Source organism: Trichogramma pretiosum, unplaced genomic scaffold (genome assembly GCF_000599845.2).
Source record: "Trichogramma pretiosum strain Unisexual culture from Peru unplaced genomic scaffold, Tpre_2.0 scaffold36, whole genome shotgun sequence".
NCBI lineage: Eukaryota > Metazoa > Arthropoda > Insecta > Hymenoptera > Trichogrammatidae > Trichogramma > Trichogramma pretiosum.
In genome coordinates, this window is record NW_019641685.1 from 23,622 (window position 1) to 35,787 (window position 12,166).

Consider the following 12,166-nt stretch of genomic DNA (forward strand, 5'->3'; position numbering starts at 1 on the left):
GGCCACCTTCAAGGTCATTTGAAGGTCAAACTACAAGAATTCAGTAAAAATATCCGAAAAAATCACACTTATGTTTTGAGGGGCGTTCAATCTGAATCAGAGGTCATTTTGACTGTATCCGGCCATGTAAAGGTCATTTGAAGGTCATTTTAAAGTCAGATCACGAAAAAAGCTTAAAAAAATCTGAAAATACTCATTCATAGGTTTTTAAGGATGATGAATTCGAATCTGAAATCAGATGATCTCTGCGACCTTGACTCGAGGTCATTTGAATGTCAAACTTAGAGAATTCAATATAAAAATCCGAAAAAATCACATTCCTATTTTAAGGGCTGCTGAATCTCGATCATTGTTCATATTGACTATACCTAGCCATTTTAAGGTCAATTGGTGGTCATTTAAAGGTTGAGTCAAGGGTGATTAAGTGAACGCGATAAAATAATAGAAAAAGATTGTGTATTGGTTTTTGGAGCTGAGGAATTCAGATATTTTATTATCAAGATCAAGGTTTTTTGCATGATTATTTACTTTTTTCTTTTGTAATGCACCTTTTTTTCTTCAAACGATCGGCGTAAAGGTTGCTGTTTGCGTTTAGTTCCTCTATGTTGGCTCTTTCTCTTCTACATCCAGCAGTAATCAGCCATCATCGCAACATCCCATCTACCTTCATATCGCTGGTCCATATGTTTTATGTCTTGATGGAATTCTTCCATATTCCATTCTTCTTGCCCGTCGCTATAATCTCCACAGTCTTCTCGGAGCTAATCTGCATATAGGTATGCAGGGAATACAGTTTATAAGAAATATTACATTCCATTTTGTCGAAATGTTTTATCATCATTGATATTAAAATTTTTCTATGATCGCTTCTGTGATTACCTTGAAAATTTTTGAAGCTAACCCATGTACCAATCTAATATTTCTTGTTACAATTTTTATCAGATTTATGAGAAAAAATAGATTCTCAATATTTGTAGCATTCATCGTGAAATTTTGGGGAAATAGAATGTAATATGTTTTATAAACTGTATTTTTTCTGTATAGCTATACATATTGGTCCCCAGAAAACAGTTTTTCCGATTTTCGTAAGCTCTTTTTGTGATCCAACCTTAAAATGACCTTCAAATGACCTTGAAGGTGACCTCCTCAAGGTCATTCGACCTCGGATTTGGATTCAGCATCCTCAAAAACCCACGTATGAATTTTTTTAGATTCAGAGACCCCAAAAACATAAAGTCTACTAGGTCCGGTCGGTGGATTTGAAAATTTTTTTTTTTATGGGGCTGTGTTATCCGTGTCAATGAAGTCAGCTTACCTCAGAGGACCGGATATTTATCACCGACTTTGAATGGAGAAGATTCTGAATGTGTTGAGTCTGATTCGAGTGGTGCAGATATTTCCAGTGCTTCTGGATCACTTCAGTCTCAATAGATAAATTTGAATGAAAACCCTCTTGAAGAGGTTGAGTCTTATTCGAGTGATGCAGATATTTCCAATACTTCTAGATCACTCGAGCCTCAGCAGATGAATTTGAGTGAAGACTTTCCTGAAGAGGTTGAGTCTGCTGTTTCATCTGTTCATAAGCAGGCAGTTACTCCAAAAAAGTCGCCATCCTCTATGATACGAGCAAATAATACTGTGAGCCTTATAAATCAATGTATCAAAAACAAGGCTCTGAAAACCAGAATCTAGAGGAAAAATCCAAAAAAAATATGAAAAAAAAAATTAAAATATGTGAATACGATACTGACGATAATTCAAAAGAGCCTGGTGAAAAACGCGAAAACTAGAGTACATAGATTGCTGAAAAAATAAATTCTAAAACCAGTGAACTGCAAAAGGTTAGTCATTTTTTTCTTTTTGTCTTTTTATTCTTTTTTTCTTATTTATTTTTTCTTTTTTTCTTTTTGTCTTTTGTTCATTTATTTAATTTTTCAGGTAAAAATGGTACATTTATTCTACGGTATATCCGTTCCGAAAAAAAGGTGGAAAGATGCCCTCAGTGCCAAAACGAAATATGGATTCGTACGAGAAATTATACATTCGATTTGTTAAGGTGGATCTATTCTATCAATAGCTGTACAAAGGCATAGAACTGCAGATAAGAAAAATAGACAAGCATTTACTCCTAAGAAAAAAGAAGCGTTACATAGTAAGTTGATTGTATACCTGTAAGCGTTTATTCTACTTATTTAATTCGCCATGTCTTTATCTTTTGCAGAGGGTTATGTTCAATATCTTCCGCATAACGGCAGGATCCCTAAAGTAATTACGACGCAAGAAGAAAGAAAAATGGCTGAAAGAATAATAGGTGGCTTTGGGCGTGCTTTAGGCACGGTTACTTACCAAGAAAGGAAAAAATAGATTGGAGCTATATTAAAATTTTTTCGATTATTTATTACTTGTAATATGTATTTATTTTTATTAATTGTAGACTTTCGCAGAAATATTCAGCAGATAACTGCCAAAACGGGATTGAAATTTTAATTTCTAGGCTGGCTTCGCCATCTCCTTGAACGATCAAAATAAAAAAAACACAGAGCTAGTCACCTACTAATCAACAAGAATAAATATTTTTTTTTTTTAGCTTCTGTGATTTGAAGGCTGTGTAGTGTCCTACGTATATTTAGGTAGGATAAATAAACAACTAGTAATTTAAGTGTTTAACATTTATTAGCACCTCACACTATCCGGTTCTCTCTTCGCCTCGTCGTGTACATGTGTCGCACGCTGCGCAGTGTGTACCGACACTCACTCACACTCGACACGCGCGCTCCCTCTCTTTTATTTTTGGTAATACAGTATAGTACATTCTTTCTTTTGTTAACAAAATTTTGAAATAAAGTTTTTCATGTAACTCAACATGTTTTAAATCTAATCAACATAAATGATTATAACATAATTGAATATAACCTAAATGTAAGTCTAAATACTAGCATTTCTAGATAAAACAATAAATAATAATATTAAAATATTAATTAATTTTAAGTGTTCAGTTATTACATTATTACTAAATATACTGTCAATCTTCATATTTATCGTTTTGATTTGTTCCTTGGTCCAAAGTTTGCATATCTGATTTGTCTTCTCCACATACCTTCCATTTCCCTTCAACTTTTTTTAAATATATAATGTTCCTTCTTCCCCTCTGACCAGTCTCGTCATTTTCAACTTGAACATCAGCCCCATTTCTTTGAATAACAGTATGAGGAATCTCATTAAATGTAGATGTAGTTTTATTGTTCTTGATTAAATTCTTAACATACACTTTTTCTCCAACATTGATATTACTATCTTCCGCACATCTTTTACTGTCTGCATACTGTTTGCCTCGCGATTTATTTACAAAATCTCTATCTCGTATCTCAGAATCCTCAGCTGTATTTTCTACATCCACCGCAGAAGGTAACTTATCTCTAAAAAGACGCCTGAAAAATAATTCTGATGGTGCTTTGCCTGTGGTTGAATGAGGTGTACTATTATACATCATGAGATTCATGACTTTAATCTCTTTATAACGACTAAAATAGTCAACTATGACGAAAAGATAATGTCCACTGGGAAGAGGTCCTTGGAAATCAATTGCTACATCAATCCATGCCTGAGTGGGAAGGGTGCGTCTCTTCATTGGATTTGGAGGATTCGGTGCTGAAACAAGGGTGCAGCTTTTACAAGCTTTAACAAGATTTTTCGCATCCTTATCAATCTTTAGCCACCAAACTTTTGTTCTTAGTCGAGCTTTCATAGCTACTATACCCGGATGTCCTTCGTGCGCTGCTAACAATACCTTTCTACGTAAATTTATAGGTATAACTATTTTATTACCTCTGAGTAAAATTCCATCTTGACAACAAAGTTCTAGCTCAAATATTTTATAATTCAAAACCTCTGGTTTCCAGTTTCCGTTCTGAAGCCCTTCTTTAACCATCTGCATTTCCGAATCTGAGTTGCAACCTTCTTTGATTTCTTTTAAAGATACTGCAATTGGTCGAGAAGCTTCAATCACTAGATTCACATAGTTTTCGTTTCCAAAAGATTGTGTCGCTGAAGTAATGCATAATCTAGATAATGGGTCAGCAATATTACTCTTCCCAGGTCGGTAGATAATTTTGTAGTTGTACGATTGTAAGCGAAGGACCCATCGTTCAATCCTGGCACAGGTTTTTGATTTGGGGCCAAAAATAACCTCCAAAGGTTTATGATCAGTAATTAAATCAAATGACTCTTTACCATACAAATAAATATTAAAGTGTTCTACTGCCCAGACGAGTGAGAGTGCTTCTTTTTCCGTTTGGCAGTATCTTCTTTTGCAATCCGTGAGACTTTTATTTCCATAGGCTATAACACGAGGTCTTTTTACATTATGCTGAATGAGTACACAACTAAGTCCAATCGGACTGGCGTCCGCGTAAACTTGCGTCTTATCGTATTGATCATAATAACCCAATGTTTCTATATTGCTCATAATTTCCTTTAATTCACTAAAACTCTGCGTCTGTTCATTTTTCCAATATTCTTTTAAATTAGCTGTTTTGGATAGTTTTAATCTTAGCAATTTCCGTACGGGTCAGTTAAAGTGGCTAAATGCGGTATCCATTTGTTTAAAAAATTTACCAAACCCAGAAAACTCATGAGTTCTTCTATAGTAGAAGGTGTTCTGAAACTCATTATATTCTCTGTATACTTAGCCATAGGCTTCACGCCTTTAATTGAGAGTTCAAGACCCAGAAAGTTAATAACTGTTACTTTGTAAATACATTTCTTTTCATTTAAGAGAATATCATGCTCTTCCAAAATTTTGATTACTTCTTCAAGTTGTGATGGCTGGTTTGACCATCTATTTATTATTAATAAAATATGCCAGCTGACTGAAAGCTAATGACTCGACTTTATGTCTCTTGGGTGGGGCGTGGTCCCGATTAGAGCAAGGTGTGGCGCGATTGAGCGTAGCTCCGCCCTGGTTCGCGTTCGGTCACGGTGTGTCCTGAGGCCGTGCTGTGGCCCGGTATTTATATCGGACTCCGCGTCCGGTCTGGTCCTGTGAACGACTTGCACATGTTTGTTGAGGGGATGTTTAGTTCCTGCTACCGTTTTTTCCTCGTCCGGTCCTGCTTGGTGATCTATTTTTTGTCGCACAAAATGTAAAGTTTATAAGTTGCCTCCTGGAATTTAGCCGGCTCGGGCCTCTCATTGATGAATCGACGAGATGCGAAGCTTGCTCGGGCCGTCGATCATAAACTACATCTTTTAACGGCCCCTGCCTCCGGTCTTGTTCGCCGATTCGGCCTGTCACCATCTTCACGCCGGCTTCGGCCACATGTGCTGCGCTGCGCGATCTTTATTGCTGCACGTGTGAGCCCCTTGCTGTCGTCGAATTGTTCTTGTGAATTCGCGGCTCTATATCCGCCCGTGTATATCCGCAGGTGCTAGTTTAGCTCTCAATCGTGCGTGTGATTTCGCCGCTCTTTCGGCCTTGGAACTCGCGTGCGTATTCCACCGTTCGCGTGTGCCTTGCGCTATGATGTGCCGACATTGCTGTGCCGTGTGAGCGGCATTTCTATGTGTGTGTGGGCAGCTGCTCGCGCCTCCACGCGTGTTCTGCGTTTGTATAAGCGTTGCGGCGCGTATGGGCCGCTCGTGCCTTCACGCACACACTGCGGGGGCGTCTGTGTGTGTGTGTGCGCTGTCTCCATGCGAGCGTAGACGTTGCGGCGCGTATGGACCGCTCGTGTCTTCACGCACACACCGCGGGAGCGTCGGTGTGTGTGTGCGCGCACTTGCTGCCGCTCGTATGTGTGCTGGTTCACCCGTGGCCGTGTATATGGCAGCGGGTGCGCTTGCACTTGCTGCTTGTATGCTTGTATGCGCGGGTCGTTCGGTTATTATTATCTTATTCCTGAACATGCCTCCGTCCAGCCATTACAAAGTCTACGGTCATGCTCTAATTCATTCTGTCCAAAAATTAATATATCATCAATAAAATTTACGACGCCCACCCATGAGAGGAGAATCCTTTCAATTATTTTTTGAAAATGTTCAGGTGCACATGACATACCAAACATCAGACGTTTGTATCTGTACAGCCCAGAGCTAGAAATAAAGGTGGTGATGAGCCGACTGTTTTCACTAAGTTCCACCTGATGGAAAGCATTTTTAATGTCTAGTTTTGAAAATAGTTGGGCTTTTCTGAATCTTGGAATTAATTCATTTAATGTCGGCAACGGATGATTTTCCCTTATAATTGCTTTATTCGCCTGTCTCATGTCAAAGCAAATTCTTACTTCTCCATCATCCTTGAGAACTGGCACAATAGGAGAGATCCATTTAGAAGATCCATTTACAGGCTCTATAATGTCCATTTTAACAAATTCCTTGATTTTCTCATTTATTTTAGATTCCAAGGGTATCGGAATTCTCCTATAGGGCTGACAAACAGGTCTGATTGAGTCATCAATAGGCACATCTAGTATAACACCTTTGATTTTTGGAAATGGTAGTACATCTGCACCAATATTATTTATGTTTAATCCAATTTTGAGCACATTTAAAATTTTAGCTGTGAATTTTCCTAGTAAATTTTTTGTACCGTCTTTTATCACATAGAACACTGCTTTAACTTTATTATTGTTAGTTTTTATTTCAGCTCTGAAAGAGCCAATCACTTCAAGAGGTTTTGTACTGCCATAGGGCATTAAAACTTTATTTGGATTCTTGATCAAATCAGTATCTAATACACTGAATTTCTTCATACGTTCCCAAGTTTTATCACTAATAATATTGCATTGACTCCCTGAATCAATAATCATTTCAACGCTTACTCCACCAACATCACAGGTTATGACCTCATCACCATCAATGCAGAATATATAATCAATTTCTTGATCCACGTTTTCATTGTAATTCACACTTTTAAATTTCTTATTTTCAAAGGAAGTGTTACTTGTTTGTTTACGTTTACTTGTCCTTGTCTTACATTGGGACCGAAAATGACCAGTGTATCCACATTTCAAACATTTCTTTCCTTTTGCTGGACAGTTACTGTGATCTGATGAATGTTTGTCACTACTACATCGAGTACACTCTTTATGGATTAAATTTATATGATTGTCTTGAGTTTCAATACGATGAATGGGCTGGAATGGTTGGTTTTTCCTTTCCACATTAAAATGTGTTAGTTGCCTTTCAACCACTTCCAGAGTAGTGGCCTCTGCGATTACCTTATTTAAGGTTATACTTTCTCCCATTTGCAGAACTTTCTTTCTCAGCTCAGGTGATACACACTTCTCAACTATCTGATCAATGATATTATCATCTGTTTTAGTAAAGTTGCACTTTGCTGCCTGATGACGCAGTCTCACCAAGAACTTTTCAAACTTTTCATCTGGTTCTTGCCTGAGTGATCTAAATATGTGCCTCTCATACACTGAGCTCTGCTGGGGAGAGAAGTAATCATTTAGCTTTGTTATGGCAACTTCATATACATCTGTAGCTGTAGTAACCCTTGCAGCGTCTGTAGTTTCTGTACATTCCACGTGAGCACCAGGAATGTTATAGTATATCTCTTGTAAAGACAATCCACCTACGTGTAGTAGTGTCGCTCTTCTTTGTATGGGACTACTGATGCTTGCAGCAACAAAATACATATCAAGTGCTCTTTTCCACTTTTCCCATTGTAGACCCACTGAAGTTGTGTCTCCATCAACATTGAAAGGCTCTAGAGTCGGTATCTGTGCCATTTTAGAAAGTCAACCTGCACAAAATAGAACAACATTTTTATAGGTACATCCATTACCATTTATTTGTGCCTGTAGGTACCACCGAGATTATCGGTTTTTACCATTTCTCTCTTCTATAATTTGTACACGTCTGTATCTTTGATTAGTGAAACATTTTTCATTTTTGGTTGTTTATTACACCTAACCTCTTTTATTATTCTGTATGTTGTGCAATCAAAATACACACATGTTTCGATATGAGTCAAGGACATATCGCCCGAAACCCACATCGCCCGCCAATGAGAAGCGAAGATTTCAAATCTCGCCCACCAATCATAGAGCGTTCGATTTGTTTATTGTTACACTTCAGAGCGTTACTAAGTCGGGTTTTCACTCAAGCAGCTTCTTATGTTAGAGCTTAAGTAATTGCTAAAGCTCAAGTAAAATTCTAAGAAATGATTGTCTCTCACGTGAATAATATCTTGAGCAATTACTTGAGTAACTGCTCAAGTAATAACCGAAGTTCGGTAATGACTTCAGTTATCACTAAAGTAATAACTAGAGTTGAGTAAATACTCAAGTAATTTCTTAAGCAATTACTAAAGCTAAAAAAATGTTAAAAATCAGTAGCGCAGCTTAATTTTTGAGTTACTACTCTTTTTTCGCGGTTCGTGGCGGCTTATCCATTTTATTACAAATATCATCATCATGAATGTTTGTAAATGAAAAGAAAAATAGCAACGAATTTTAGAGACTAAAATAGTTAAGGTAAGTATATGTTTATATCAGCATATAAGGACCAGTAGAGCAACACAAATTTTACTCGCCAAAAAAAATCATCGTCGATTTACGCATCTGTTTTCTGTTGCAGTAATATATACAAGTATACAGTAAAACTAATATATACAGTAAAACTAATAAAAATGAGGTCAATAAAAAGGTAGGTATTTTTATTAATAAACATAAATTAAAATTTCTTCAACTTTTAACATCATGACATTTTCAATTAAATTAAGTTATTTTTAAATTACTTAACATAATTTTGTAAACTTAACAATTTTCAATTAAATTTAGATATTTTTAAATAACTTAAAACGTAACTTCGTAAACGTAACAATTGTCAATTAAATCAAGTTATTTTTAAATAACTTAAAACACAACTTAATTAACGTAAAATCTAATATCGAATAAAATCTTTTTTTAAATTCGGTTTTATCTGCCGCTTTGATCTCTTAGCCGCATTATTAAAAGTGGTAGAAGATTTTAGGCTTCTTTTTTTGAGCGTTGTTGCTGCTGTTGATAGTTTTGGATGAACTACGGAATCGAGTACATCACGTTCTAATACGTCGACGGATTGATCTTCGTCCGTTGTCTTTTTTGATGATGGCTCTAGGTCAGCTGATAGTTTTGGATGCACCACGGATTCTACCACCTTACTTTCTGAGTTGACAGGCTTGCTGATTTTAAATTGTGATTGCTCGGCAGGTATTTTAAAATCCAGCAATGACAGTTGAACGGGGCCAGTCGTCTTGTTTGATGCCTCTACATCGCCCTCATTTTCTGATGAGAAGTTATAATCTTCTAAATCGACGTTGATATTTTCATTATCTGAATCTTCGTCAAAATTTTCTTGTTCAGAATCCATACCTAGAGGAATTGAAAAAAAATTAATTAGAAAGATACATTGATACATGAGAGATCGGACGCGCGAGGACTGGTGTCTCGCCGCGGGGCCGACCATCTGATTTTTAAAACTCTTTGGATTATCATTTTTTACGTACATTTTTCAATAATTTCCGCAGTTGCTGCATCATTATATCCCAACAACTCATTAATAAATTTCCGGACAGTCCAAGGAGGATTCGCTTGGATTTCAACCCATGCGTCTCTTATGGCATCATCCCTCAGCCTTGTCATCAATTTAGCTTGATCGGTTGGTTTAATTTTTTTTTTGCTCTCTCCAGATCAACCTTAGCTTTTTCCTTTATTTTAATAATGGAATCTGCAAAAAATGTTAAATTTTCCAAATTAGAAATAAATTACATAATACACTGTAACTCAGAAAATAAAATAATGAAAATGAGGATCAAGTGTACGTGTTATTATTGCAATGTACATCTATTGAAACTTGTTCTCGATAAATTAAAGTATGCACAGCGTCTGATTGCAGCTGCATACGATCAGCTGGCCCTTCGCAGTTAGCACGAGATCGTCCACAATATGCATCGACTTAATACTTATAGATAGACGTAGCTATCCCTGTACAAAATATACTCTGAAGAATCAAGAAAAAACTGCAGCTTGATCGTATGCTCCCTACTGCATTGTATATATATAACTATGCATATACATAGAGACGGATACACGGCGAAGCACACAGGGGCTTCCTGGGGCCTAGACTACATGTTAATATGTATACGAATATAATTTTACATACTTAGCAGATAGAAAATTAACCGTCAGAAACTTGGCACAGGAGCAAACCATATTAAAAAATATATTTTACAAGAAATACAAAAATATTGGTATTAAGTTCACCGTGGCAGAGATAAGCTTCAATAGTCAGAGAGAAAAGCAATAATAATGAATGAACACAGTAATAAAAAAACATGAAAACTGATCGATTTGAAAATGCACTTACAAATAAATAAATATGTACTAGGTTTAGTCCGTATGTACTCATTCAAAGTTCGGTGGTATGATTCCAAGTAGTTGTTCGTTCGATCAACGCTGTTGAAAACACTGAATGTTTTCGCCTTTACTTTAATCATCCACTCGTTGGTGAAATAATGATTTACAAATCTTCTCCATTTTTCCAATAATTTCGTCTCATTTTAAAATTCAACTTCGATTATTTCTTTGATATATTCCAACCCCTCTGGAATTTTTTCTGGTGGGAGTAGTGGAAGAATTTGAATTTTTCTTATAATTTCTTGGCCTTTTGGATTCTTAACTGCGTTGTTCTTTATATGTAGTTGGTAATCCTTACTTCTAGCTTTCCTTACGATCGCCTGCATAGAAATAAAAATTAGGGGTGTGCGAATAAGCAAATATGAATATGAATAAATTATATAACGTAATATAATATTTAAAATGCTCTCATTTGGTTCGTATTGTTACTGAATGTATCATTAAATAATCGAACAAATGAGCATTATGTTTATAAAAATACAGGCTCATGCTCGGAGACATCGGATCGCGAAGAAATCAATGAAAAATTACTTGGCAGAAGTGAAAGTAACACCCCCGAACATGCGATCGAAAGGCCTCTCGAGCTGATTTAATAAACGCTTTTTCGTAATCACACGTAACCCGATGTGGACGAAATAAAGGAAAGTTAGTCTTCAAGAAAGTTCAAATGGCATTGTACGCTTTCGTTGATTTTCATGACATTAGGACCCATACGCACGGCACAACCTAAATTGAAAATAGTTTCAGTATTTTAATTTTACACGTGACTATATAATTTAATAATAATCATAATGTTTTTTTATTTTCATTCATTTTTGATAAACGAGACTCATCGAACAAGAGATTAAAAGATTTTTATCATGCTTGACTTTTTTTTTCATTTTGTTAATCAGTAGAGTTAGTTTGACAAAAAAATCGAGTGATAAACTCATAATTAATTATACCTGACACCCATAACGCATTAGTTCATCAGTACATAGTTGTCTCGGCTTATGTTCCAAAAGTGTACGTGTGCGATTACGCGTAAAATAAAAACTCACCACGTTATGCTTCTTACACATAACTGTAAGAACTTGTGCTACTCCTTTTATTTGCGGGCTGACTTTGAATGTAGCGTCCGCAAACATATCATTATTGTTGTCGAATTCAGCTACAAGTTCTTTGTCGTATAAAATCAAATGCTCGCTTTGGGACGAGGATGAGATCATGTGTGCTGATATTTGATGTTGTATAGATCCTTCTTTGTAGATAAGCAATTCTGGATACTGTTGTAAGTGTTCATTAAAAGCTTTTATAGAACTGTAGAACTTTGGCATTTTTGTTTTCAACCTATTGGAATCCTTTGCCCTTTGAATGGTTTTTTTTACACTTGGATATGATGTACTACTTGCCAATGATTTATTTCTGCAAAATGAATTTAAATCGAATATGATAATTTTTTTCGCTTGAATCAAATTTTCGCAAAAAATGCATGGAAGCACAAATAAATGTATATGATCGAAAATATTTACGTTTAGTATTTAAAAAAAAACTGACTTCACGAAATTCTTAAAGAAAACATCGGTTTCTTTGTGCAAAAATCAAGTTGCATACGTCGCAAAGCAACATGTAACTATAACCCAAAAAAATCGGCGCGCTGCTAGTTAATTACGCTCGTGCAGCTTTATTCTATTTTTCACTTCTCTGAGTATGAATACTGCATATGTATTTGCTGTACATGCGTCGCCATTACCATAATCTCTGAACACGTCACGAAAAAT

At 36.1% G+C, this 12,166-nt stretch overlaps 1 long non-coding RNA gene across 1 annotated transcript; it reads left to right on the top strand.

Annotated features, from left to right (window-relative positions):
* Positions 1–1,365: 1,365 nt before the first annotated feature.
* On the top strand, positions 1,366–2,767 carry LOC111694170. Its single transcript, XR_002763570.1, has 3 exons — positions 1,366–1,841; positions 1,939–2,152; positions 2,222–2,767. It is a non-coding gene; the product is annotated as an uncharacterized LOC111694170 (long non-coding RNA).
* Positions 2,768–12,166: the final 9,399 nt, after the last annotated feature.